Source organism: Canis lupus, chromosome 11 (genome assembly GCF_003254725.2).
Source record: "Canis lupus dingo isolate Sandy chromosome 11, ASM325472v2, whole genome shotgun sequence".
Classification (NCBI taxonomy): domain Eukaryota; kingdom Metazoa; phylum Chordata; class Mammalia; order Carnivora; family Canidae; genus Canis; species Canis lupus.
Genome location: NC_064253.1, coordinates 46850657 through 46863945, shown reverse-complemented (window position 1 = coordinate 46863945; position 13289 = coordinate 46850657). Strand labels below are relative to the sequence as shown.

The window sequence follows — 13289 nt, the reverse complement described above, 5'->3', positions numbered from 1 at the left end:
AACCAGATAAAGACACCACAAAAAAGGGGGGGGGGAGAGAACTAGAGGCCAATCTGTCTCTATTTTTAAAAATTATTTATTTATCTATTTATTTATTTATTTATTTATTTATTTATTTATTTATTTATTTAGAGTGAGAGAGCAATGGGGTTGGGGCAGAGGGAGAGAAAAACTCAAGCAGACTCCACACAGATCACCCAGAGCCCAACACAGGGCTCAATCCCACCACCATGAGATCATGACTTGAGCCAAAACCAAGAGTTGGCCACCCACGTGCTCCTACAAGCCAATATCTCTGATGAACATAGATGCAAAATACTAGTAACAAAATACTAGTAAACGAAATCCAACAATACTTTAAAAAAATCCTTCACCATGATTAAGTGCGACTCATCCCTTGGTTTCATTTTTTTTAATTTTTTTTTATTAAACTTTATTTTTTAGAGTAGTTTTAGACTTACAGCAAAATTGACAGGAGGCTACAGACATTTCCAATATACAGCCACTCCCCAAGCCTGCACAGGCCCCCTACAATCAAAATATTGCACCAGAGGGTTACTTTTGTTACAATAAAAAAAAAAACCTACATTGACACATTGTTATCAAATCCAAAACCTATACTAGCATTCATTTTTATGTCACATATATCTTTTTTTTTAATAATAAATTAATTTTTATTGGTGTTCAATTTACCAACATACAGAATAACACCCAGTGCTCATCTCATCAAGTGCCCCCCTCAGTGCCCGTCACCCATTCACCCCCACGCCCCACCCTCCTCCCCTTCCATCACCCGTAGTTCGTTTCCCAGAGTTAGGAGTCTTTATGTTCTGTCTCCCTTTCTGATATTTCCCACACACTTCTTCTCCCTTCTCCCTTCCCTTATATTCCCTTTCACTTATATTCCCCAAATGAATGAGAACATACAGTGTTTGTCCTTCTCCGATTGACTTACTTCACTCAGCATAATACCCTCCAGTTCCATCCACCTTGAAGCAAATGGTGGGTATTTGTCGTTTCTAATGGCTGAGGAATATTCCATTGTATACATAAACCACATCTTTATCCATTCATCTTTCGATGGACACCGAGGCTCCTTCCACAGTTTGGCTATTGTGGATATTGCTGCTAGAAACATCGGGGAGCAGGCGTCCCGGCGTTTCATTGATCTGAATCTTTGGGGTAAATCCCCAACAGTGCAATTGCCGGGTTCTAGGGCAGGTCTATTTTTAACTCTTTGAGGAACTTCCACACAGTTTTCCAGAGTGGCTGCACCAGTTCCCCTTTGTCTGCATCCTCTCCAACATTTGTGGTTTCCTGCCTTGTTAATTTTCCCCATTCTCACTGGTGTGAGGCGGTATCTCATTGTGGTTTTGATTTGTATTTCCCTGATGGCAAGTTATGCAGAGCATTTTCTCATGTGCCTGTTGGCCATGTCTATGTCTTCCTCTGTGAGATTTCTCTTCATGTCTTTTGCCCATTTCATGATTGGATTGTTTGTTTCTTTGGTGTTGAGTTTAAGAAGTTCTTTATAGATCTTGGAAACTAGCCCTTTATCTGATATGTCATTTGCAAATATCTTCTCCCATTCTGTAGGTTGTCTTTTAGTTTTGTTGACTGTATCCTTTGCTGTGCGAAAGCTTCTTATCTTGATGAAGTCCCAATAGTTCATTTTTGCTTTTGTTTCTTTTGCCTTCCTGGATGTATCTTGCAAGAAGTTACTGTGGCTGAGTTCACAAAGGGTGTTGCCTGTGTTTTCCTCTAGGATTTTGATGGAATCTTGTCTCACATTTAGATCTTTCATCCATTTTGAGTTTATCTTTGTGTATGGTGAAAGAGAGTGGTCTAGTTTCATTCTTCTGCATGTGGATGTCCAATTTTCCCAGCACCATTTATTGAAGAGACTGTCTTTCTTCCAATGGATAGTCTTACCTCCTTTATCGAATTAGTTGACCATAAAGTTCAGGGTCCACTTCTAGGTTCTCTATTCTGTTCCATTGATCTATGTGTCTGTTTTTGTGCCAGTACCACACTGTCTTGATGACCACAGCTTTGTAGTACAACCTGAAATCTGGCATTGTGATGCCCCCAGATATGGTTTTCTTTTTTAAAATCCCCCTGGCTATTCGGGGTCTTTTCTGATTCCACACAAATCTTAAAATAGTTTGTTCTAACTCTCTGAAGAAAGTCCATGGTATTTTGATAGGGATTGGATTAAACGTGTAAATTGCCCTGGGTAACATTGACATTTTCACAACATTAATTCTTCCAGTCCATGAGCATGGAATATTTTTCCATCTCTTTGTGTCTTCCTCAATTTCTTTCAGAAGTGTTTTATAGTATTTAGGGTATAGATCCTTTACCTCTTTGGTTAGGTTTATTCCTAGGTAATCTTATGCTTTTGGGTGCAATTGTGAATGGGATTGGCTCCTTAATTTCTCTTTCTTCAGTCTCCTTGTTAGTATACAGAAATGCCACTGATTTCTGGGCATTGATTTTGTATCCTACCATGCTGCCAAATTGCTGTATGAGTTCTAGCAATCTTGGGGTGGAGACATTTGGATTTTCTATGTAGAGTATCATGTCATCGGCAAAGAGGGAGAGTTTGACTTCTTTGCCAATTTGAACGCCTTTAATGTCTTTTTGTTGTCTGATTGCTGAGGCTAGGACTTCCAGTACTATGTTGAATAGCAGTGGTGAGAGTGGACATCCCTGTCTTGTTCCTGATCTTAGGGGAAAGGCTCCCAGTGCTTCCCCATTGAGAATGATATTTGCTGTGGGCTTTTCGTGGATGGCTTTTAAGATGCCAAGGAATGTTCCCTCTATCCCTACACTCTGAAGAGTTTTGATCAGAAATGGATGCTGTATTTGTCAAATGCTTTCTCTGCATCTAATGAGAGGATCATATGGTTCTTGGTTTTTCTCTTGCTGATATAATGAATCACATTATTGTTTTACGAGTGTTGAACCAGCCTTGTGTCCTGGGGATAAATACTACTTGGTCATGGTGAATAATTTTCTTAATGTACTGTTGGATCCGATTGGCTAGTATCTTGTTGAGAATTTTGGCATCCATGTTCATCAGGGATATGGGTCTGTAATTCTCCTTTTTGGTGGGGTCTTTGTCTGGTTTTGGAATTAAGGTGATGCTGGCCTCATGGAACAAATTTGGAAGTATTCCATCTCTTTCTATCTTTCCAAACAGCTTTAGGAGAATAGGTATGGTTTCTTCTTTAAACGTTTGATAAAATTCCCCTGGGAAGCCATCTGGCCCTGGACTTTTGTGTCTTGGGAGGTTTTTGATGACTGCTTCAATTTCCTCCCTGGTTATTGGCCTGTTCAGGTTTTCTATTTCTTCCTGTTCCAGTTTTGGTAGTTTGTGGCTTTCCAGGAATGCGTCCATTTCTCCTAGATTGCCTAATTTATTGGCGTATAGCTGTTCATAATATGTTTTTAAAATCGTTTGTATTTCCTTGGTGTTGGTAGTGATCTCTCCTTTCTCATTCATGATTTTATTAATTTGAGTCTTCTCTCTCTTCTTTTTAATAAGGCTGGCTAATGGTTTATCTATCTTATTAATTCTTTCAAAGAACCAACTCCTGGTTCTGTTGAACTGTTCCACAGTTCTTCTGGTCTCAATTTCATTGAGTTCTACTCAAATCTTAATTAACTGTCTTCTTCTGCTGGGTGTAGGATCTATTTGCTGTTTTTTCTCTAGCTCCTTTATGTGTAAGGTTAGCTTTTGTATTTGAGTTCTTTCTAGTTTTTGAATGGATGCTTGTATTGCGATGTATTTCCCCCTTAGGACTGCTTTTGCTGCATCCCAAAGATTTTGAACAGTTGTATCTTCATTCTCATTAGTTTCCATGAATCTTTTTAATTCTTCCTTAATTTCCTGGTTGACCCTTTCATCTTTGGCAGGATGGTCCTTAACCTCCATGTGTTTGAGGTCCTTCCAAACTTCTTGTTGTGATTTAGTTCTAATTTCAAGGCATTATGGTCTGAGGATATGCAGGGGATGATCCCAATCTTTTGGTATCGGTTCAGACCCGATTTTTGACCCAGTATGTGGTCTATTCTGGAGAAAGTTTCATGTGCACTTGAGAAGAATGTGTATTCAGTTGAGTTTGGATGTAAAGTTCTGTAGATATCTGTGAAATCCATCTGGTCCAGTGTATCATTTAAAGCTCTCGTTTCTTTGGAGATGTTGTGCTTACAAGGCCTATCGAGTATAGAAAGAGTTACATTGAAGTCACCAAGTATAAGTGTATTATTATCTAAGTATTTCTTCACTTTGGTTATTAATTGATTTAAATATTTGGAAGCTCCCACATTCGGGGCATATATATTGAGGATTGTTAAGTCCTCTTGTTGGATAGATCCTTTAAGTATGAGATAGTGTCCCTCTTCATCTCTCACTACAGTCTTCAGGGTAAATTTTAGTTTATCTGATATGAGGATGGCTACCCCTGCTTTCTTTTGAGGACCATTTGAATGGTAAATGGTTCTCCAACCTTTTATTTTCAGGCTGTAGGTGTCCTTCTGTCTAAAATGAGTCTCTTGTAGACAGCAAATAGATGGGTCCTGCTTTTTATCCAGTTGAAACCCTGCACCTTTTGATGGGGTCATTAAGCCCGTTCACGTTCAGAGTTACTATTGAAAGATATGAGTTTAGTGTCATCATGATATCTATTCAGTCTTTGTTTTTGTGGACTGTTCCACTGAACTTCTTCTTAAAGGGGAATTTTAAGAGTCCCCCTTAAAATTTCTTGCAGAGCTGGTTTGGAGGTCACATATTCTTTTAGTTGCTGCCTGTCTTGAAAGGTCTTTATCTCTCCTTCCATTTTGAATGAGAGCCTTGCTGGATAAAGTATTTTGGTTGCATGTTCTTCTCATTTAGGACCCTGAATATATCCTGCCAGCCCTTTCTGGCCTGCCAGGTCTCTGTGGAGAGGTCTGCTGTTACCCTAATACTCCTCCCCATAAAAGTCAGGGATTTAAGGACCTTCTCTTTATCTTTGGAATTTGCAAGCTTAACTATTAGATGTCGAGGTGTTGAATGGTTTTTATTGATTTTAGGGGGGGATCTCTCTATTTCCTGGATCTGAATGCCTGTTTCCCTTCCCAGATTAGGAAAGTTTTCAGATATGATTTGTTCAAATACATATTCTGGCCCTCTGTCCCTTTTGGCACCTTTGGGAACCCCAATTAAATGTAGGTTCTTCTTCCTCAGGCTGTCGTTTATTTCCCTTAATCTATCCTCATGATCTTTTAATTGTTTGTCTCTTTTTTCCTCAGTTTCCCTCTTTGCCATCAACTTGTCTTCTATGTCACTCACTCGTTCTTCCACTTCGTTAACCTTCGTAGTTAGTACTTCTAGTTTGGATTGCATCTCATTCAATTGATTTTTAATTTCTGCCTGTTTGGATCTAAATTCTGCAGTCATGAAGTCTCTTGAGTCCTTTATGCTTTTTTCTAGAGCCACCAGTAGCTGTATAATAGTGCTTCTGAATTGGCTTTCTGATATTGAATTGTAATCCAGATTTTGTAACTCTGTGGGAGAGAGGACTGTTTCTGATTCTTTCTTTTGAGGTGAGGTTTTCCTTCTAGTCATTTTGCTCACTGCAGAGTGGCCAAAAGCAAGTTGTATTGGGAAAAGGAGAAAAAGAGAGGAGAGAAAGAAAGAAAAAAGAAAGAAAGAAAGAAAGAAAGAAAGAAAGAAAGAAAGAAAGAAAGAAAGAAAGAAAAGAGAGAAAAAAGAAAAAAGGAAGAAAAAAAGAAAAAAAGAAGAAAAAGAGGAAGAAAAAGAAAGGGAAAAAAGGGTGGGGGAAGCAAACAGAAATCAAAAAGCAAAAACAACAACAACAACAACAACAACCCACGGGGGAGTATCTTCTGATTCTGTGTACTTTAAGTCCCTTGGCTTCTCCTGGAAGTTGTCCGTCTAGCTGGTCTTCTGGGGGAGGGGCCTGTTGTGCTGATTTTCAGGTGTTAGCACTTGGGGGAGCTGCTCTGCCCCCTGCCTGGTGCAGGGCTCAGTGGGGGTTGTTTACCCCGTGAGGCCCCAGGAGGAACAACCACGGTGGCGGGGGCAGCTCTGGAGCCCTGGATTCAGCCCCTGCAGGAATTCCGGAGCTCTCAGTCCGCAGGGCCTGGATGCTCCGGGCGGGGCCGCTGATCTGCTCAGCTGGGGCAGGAGCGTCCTTGCTGTCCTGGGCCCTCCCGGCCTCTGCCTGTCCTGGGGGGAGGCCGGATCCTGGGCTGTGTCCCGGCGCCCTGCGCTCAGGGGCCTGCACTGTTGGATTCGCGCTCCCGGCCGCCCAGCCCCCTCCGCACTGAGCCTCTTCCTCCGCCCGAGCCCCTCCGAGCTGCTCCCGCCCCGCAGCCCCCTCCGCGGAGCCGCCCCCGAGCCCCTCCAAGCTGCTCTGGGTCCCGCCGTGCGCGCTGCAGCCCTTAGGGAGCTCGGCGCATCTCCCGGGGCGCGGGTGTCTGTTAGTGTCCCAGGGAGCCCGAGGGCATCCCCGCCCTCCTGAGGTCCTGCTCCACCTCCCTGGGAGCCCCTTTCCGACCGGGAAGATTGGTGCAGCTCCTGCTTCTCCGGGTCGGGGCTCTCCTGTCCTGGGGACACTCGCCCCGGCCTCAGCCCGGCTCCTCACGGGGCCCCTCCTCCTTGGATGCCTTTTGTTTCTTTATTTCTTTTCCCCCGTCTTCCTACCTTGATAGAAGCGTGAGCTCTTCTCACTGTAGCGTTCCAGCTGGTCTGTCTTTAAATCTCAGGCCGAATTCATAGATTTTCAGGATGATTTGAAGGTTACCTAGGTAATTTGGTGGGGACAGTTGATTTGGGGACCCTACTCTTCAGCCATCTTGCCCCTCCTCTTCTATTCCTTGGTTTCAATCATGGTTCAATATTGGCAAATCAATCAATGTGATACATCACATCAATAAGAGGAAGGATAAGAACCATATGATTATTTCAGTAGATGCATAAAAGCATTTGACAAAGTACAACATTCATTCATGATAACAACCATCAACAAAGTCAGCTTGAGGGAACATCTATGAAAAATCCACAGCTTAGCATCATCCTTAATGGGGAAAAGAAAAAAAAAAAAAACAGCTTTTCCCTTAAGGTCAGGAACAAGGCAAGGATGTCCACTCTCACCACTTTGATTCAATGTAGTCCTGGAAGTCCCAAGCACAACAATTGGACAACACAAAGAAAAGCATCCAAATCCATAAGAAAGAAGTAAAACTGTCACTATTGGCATAGGACATGATACTATATATTTAAAATCCAAAAGACTTCACCAAAACACTATGAGAACGGATTAGCAGATTCAATAAAGTCAGGATGCAAAATCAATGTACACAAATCTGTTGCATTTTTATACACCAATAATGAGGCATTAGATAGAGAAGAAAATCCTACTTAAAATTGGACTAAAAATAATGATACTTAGGAATAAAAGTAACCAAAGAGGTGAAAAACTTCTGTTCTGAAAACTATAAAACACTGATGAAAGAAATATGACATAAAGACATGGTAAAGATATTCCATATTCATGTATTTGAAGAATAAATCATTAAAATGCCTATACTAAAGGGAGGTAGGCAGGGGGTTGGGGTAACTGGGTGATGGGCACTGAGGGGGGCACTTGATAGGATGAGCACTGGGTGATATGCTATACATTGGCAAATTGAACTCCAGTAAAAAAATTCAATGCCTGTACTACTCAAATCAATCTACACATTCAATGCAGTCTATGAAAATATTAGCAGCAGTTTTCACAGAACAAATAATCCTAAAATTTGTATGGAACTAAAAAAGACTCCGAATAACCAGAACAAAACAGAAAAACAAGGCCAGATTCATCATAGTTCTGGACTTCAAGTTGTATTACAGAGCTGTGGGTATCAAACAGTATGGTACCGGCACAAAAATAGATCAGTAGAAAAGTTTAGAAAATCCAGAAATAAACCCACAATTACATGGTCAATTGATCTTCAACAAAGCAGACAACAATAGCCAATTGGAAAAAGTCTCTTCAACACATGGTGCTGGGAATATGGGACAGCTACATGCAAAAAATGAAACAAGACCATTTTCTTGCAGCATACACAAAAATAAATTCAAATGGATTAGAGATCTAAATGTGAGACCTAAACCCATAAAAATCCTAGAAGAGAGCATAGGCAGGAGCTTTTCTAACATTGGCCTTAGCAAATTTTTTTTCTGGATAGGTCCTCTGAAGCAAGGGAAACAAAAGCAAAAATAAATGATTGGGACTATATCAAATAAAAAGCTTCTACACAGCAAAGAAAACAATCAGGAAAACTAAAAGGCAGCCTATGGAATGGAAGAAGATATTTTTCAAAGGACATATCCAATTAAAGGTTAGTACTCAAAATATATAAACAACTTAAAAACTCAACAGCCAAAAGTGAATAATCCAATTAAAAAACAGGTAGAAGACCTGAACAGTCATATCTTCAGAGAAGATATACAGATGGCCAACAGACACATGAAAAGATGTTTTTTTCTCATTTACCATCACAGAAATGCAAATCAAAACAATGAGCTATCACCTCACACTGGTCATAATGCAAAAATCAACAGCACAATAAACAACAGGTGATGGCGAGGATGTGGAGAAAAAGGAACACTGGTGCACTGTTGGTGAGAAAACAAACTGGTGCAGCCACTGTGGAAAACAATACGGATGTTCCTCAAAAAGTTAAAAATAGAACTATCTTATGATCCACCAACCACATTCCTGGGTATTTACCCAAAGAATACAAAAACAACAATTCACAGGATATATGCACCTGTATGTTTATAGCCATTATTTATAATAGCCAAGATATGGAAGCAGCCCAAATGTTCATCAATTAATGAATAGATATATATAAATATATAAATATATATAAATAAATATTATTCCATCAAAGAATGAAATGTTGCCATTTGCAATGACATGGATAGAACTAGAGTATATAATGGTAAGTGAAATAAGTCAGAGAAAGACAAATATATGATTTTACTGATAGGTAGAAATAAAAAGCAAATGAGCATGGAGCTAGAGTGTATTGTGCTAAGTGAAATAAGTCAGAAAAACACAAATACTATATGATTTTGCTCATATGTGGAATTGAGGAAACAGATGAACAGATGGGAAGGGGAAAGAGAGAGGGAAGCAAACCATAAAAGATCTTAATGATAGAGAAGAAACAGAGTTGATGGAGGGAGATGGGTGGTGATGGATGATGATATTAAGGAGAACATTTGTTGAAATGAGCACTGGGTGTTATATGTAAGTGGTGAATCACTAAATTCCATTCCTGAAACCAATATTTTACTACATTTTTTTTTTACTACATGTTAACTAACTAGAAGTTAAATAAATGTTTGGAGAAATAAACCAAATGAGCAAAGGGTAAAAAAGAGTGAGATGAGACAAAACAAGAAACAGACTCTTAACTATATAGAACAAACTGGCATTTACCAGAATGGAGATGGATTGGGGGATGGGTTAAGTAGGTGATGGGAATTAAGGAGCGCACTTGTGATGAGCACCAGGTGTTATATGGAAGTGTTGAATCACTATATTGTACACCTGAAATTAATGTAACACTGTATATTAGCTAATAGGAAGTTAACAACTGTTTTAAAAAGTGACTATTGGAGTTACATGCTTAAGCTCTTCTATTTATTTGTTTATAGATTTTATTTCTTTATTTGAGAGAGAGACAGTGAGAGCAAGCAAGAGCAGGGAAAGGTCAAAGGCAGAGGGAGACTGCTTAGTGTGTAAGCAGACTTCCGGCTGAGCACAAGCCCAATGTGGAGCTCAATCCCAGAACCCTGAGATCATGACCTGAGCCAAAGGCATTTGCTTAACTGAGCCACCCAGGTGCAACAAAGCCTTCTATTAAATAGCTCTGTTCTATATATCTTATATGACAGGAACCAACTTGAGTGGCATCTTCTATGGTTGTACATTAGAAGAAATGTATTGTGGGGCACCTGGGTGGCTCATTTGGTTGAGCCTCTGACTTGATTTTGGCTCAGGTCATGATCCCCAGTCCTGGGATCGAATGCTGTCCATTGGGCTTCACACTCACACAGAGTTGGTTTGTCTGCTTTTACCTTTCTTTTCCTATGCTCCTCACCCCACTCATGCTCTCTCTCTAAAGTAAGTAAAATCTTAAAAAAAAAAAAAAAGATGTCCTGTAATTGCCCGTGTTTGCTATTAAATGAGACTTACCAGTTTGTTATTTATTCCTAATTTAGCATGACAATTTGCCTAACTTACGGGATCACTTTAAACATAAAATATTGATGAGAGAATATTTTGGGGAAAAACTAGACCACATCAACAAAGTATTTTCCATCTAGATTACATTGTTTATAAAAAATAAGTATAAAAATCCATATCTAGTAATTACTATGATTCTGGAATTTCAAAATATGTGAAAGTAAAGCAGGCTAAAAAATCTGAAGTGACACCTCGCTAAAGAAGATATACAGATGGCAAGTAAGCGTATAGAAAGTTGCATGAAATCATAGGTTATTAAAGAATTGTAAATTAAAACAATAAGTTACCACTACACACCTTTTAGAATGGCTAAAATTCAACCTACTGACAACACCAGATCTAGGCAAGATGTTGAGCAAGAGTAACTCCCAGTCATACTGATGGGAATATAAAATGATATAGCCACTTCAGAAATCACCATACAAGTTTCTTACAAAGCTGAACATAGTATTACAACTCAATTTACCCATCAGGCTTCTATGCATCTGCCCAAATGACTTGAAAATTATGTCCCCACAAAATCTTGAAGATGGGTATCTATAAGAGCTTTATTCATAATTGCCAAAACCTGTAAGCAAACAACCAAGATGTCCTTCAATAAGTTAACAGATCAACAACCTAGCATATCCAGATAATGTAATAGTATTCAGGAATGAAAAGAAATGAGCTATCAAGCCACAAAAGATAGGGAGAAAACTTAAATGTATATTGATAAATGAAAGAAGTCTGAAAAGGCTATATGCCACATGATTTCAACTATATAATATTTGGAAAAGGTAAACCTACAGAGATAGTAAAAAGATCAGTAGTTTCCAGGGGTTGGAACACTGGGGAATTTTAGGGCAGTAAAACCATTCTATATGATAATGTAATTGTGGATACAGGATATTAAACATTTGTCAAATCCATATAAATGTAAAATGCCAAGAATAAACCCTAATAGAAACTGTGGACTTTAGTTCATAATAATATATTAATATTAGTTTGTTAATTTTAACAAATGTACCATGCCAGTGAAAAATGTCAGTAATAGGGAGACACTTGGTAGGCAGGAGATGGGGTGGGCTGAAATATAAGGGGTATTTCTCTGCAACTTCTGCTCAACTGTGTAAATTTAATGCTGTTCTAAGAAATAAAGTCTTTAAAAACACAACCATCTTCTTTTTACTGAAAAACAGAAAGTATATTTTTGTATATATAATATGATCTACAAGAAATGTCAGCAAACATTTTCTTTGGGTTTTAGGCTTTTGGGTGCTTTTAGTGTGTTTGCATTTATATTAGTTTATTTTCTGATATTTTATGTTATAAATATTAATTTTATGATTAAAACTTAAAGAATGGGGAAGTTACACATAACTAAAATAATTCCAGCTATCTTTATGCATACCCACATATCAAGTATTCTAAATCAAAAGGGAATTCTTTGCTTATCCCTAAAAAATAATCATTTCACAATAATATATCCATCAGTTACCGTGGCCATGAGAAATATAAACATTAGAGTTCACAAAGACAAGCTCACAGTGTGCACAAAGAATAAGACCTATTAACTCACATTAACACATTATCATAGCATGCTCTTGGGGGCATGAGTGAAAAGCTGGCAAGGACTGGTGAGATAGAATTATTTCATTCTGGGCAGTGACAGAATAGAGTCTTTTAGCATGTGCTTTTGTGGGAGAGCGACTAAAAACTCTGTTGATGCAGGACCTACAAAGGCCACAGAAGAGAAGTAGGTACTCTGTAGGAATGATGAGAAATTTAACATAGAACCATCAAAGTTTTAAGCAAAGAGCACTGTAATCCTGTCTATATCTATCTATATCTGATATAGATAGATGATAGATAGATAGATAGATAGATAGATAGATAGATAGATAGATAGATGATAGTTGGATAGATCGATATAAATTAAACAAGGACGTCATCAGACTGAGGTGGTTCTAATGCCTTGGTAGCCCTCTAAGCAAACCAGAATCAATGCATTCATATCCAAGAAAATGGACTAAGAACTACCAATCACAGTTAACTAGCCTTTCTCAAATAAGGCAACTGCTTAAACTATGCCTAAGCAAATAATTTCCTTTCTTTGCTCCCCCATCTTCTTTATGAAAACCTCTCCCCTGGCTCCTATTGGTGGATCACGAATAAACTCTTAAAAAATGTTAATATGCTTCAGTTTATCTTTTAATTGTGTGTGTGTGTGTGTGTGTGTGTGTGTGTGTGTGTAGGAAAGACTGGTGGTTGGAAGCCAGGAATGTAATTTCAAAATACTACAGGTAAGCATTATTGAGAGCCTATATTAGATTAGGAGACACTCACCACATCATAATTTCTGAGAATTATGCTGAATTCTGTTCTGATGAGATAGCATTTGGGTACAATAAAATACAAATGCAAAATGGTTAATAAAACCTCAGAGTATTTCTCATGATTTTCTGAAATGTAAAACTAAGGACACACAGCTTACACTAAGGGCAGAAAAAAAAAAGAAAGAAGGAAGGGAAGGAACAAAGGAGAGGGGGCTAGAAGAGTAAGAACAAGTCAGAAAGATGGATGGAAGGAAGAGTAAACTGATTAATAGCAACATGATAGAGAGGAAAACAGGTAGGATTAAAATGTAATCATACAAAGTAACAATGTTTCCCCAATAATGTAGGATGTCAGGTGTTGGTATTTGAATATCAAAGCACTGTTTAAATATCCAGGCCAATTAAAACTCTGGAAAAGTGGTAGGTGCTGTCTATCTTTGTATCTACCTCTCTCTTCCTCTTCCTCTCTCCAAAAGCACATCAACTCCAGTCCTAGCCACACTGGAGCAAGTGCTGATCACTGACCCAAAAATCCTTCACTTCTCTCTCACTTCCTTCTCAACTCTCACCCCCTCACCCACAATGGTGTTCCATACACACACAAACAGGGAAAAGAAAGGCAGGTTTGGAAGCAATGAAGGTGTAGTAGAGGTAAAAG

At 38.9% G+C, this 13289-nt stretch overlaps 1 pseudogene; it reads left to right on the top strand.

Moving 5' to 3' along the window:
* The window catches only part of LOC112650332 (importin subunit alpha-1-like), a 273740-nt pseudogene that overhangs the window by 100821 nt on the left and 159630 nt on the right, over positions 1-13289 (top strand).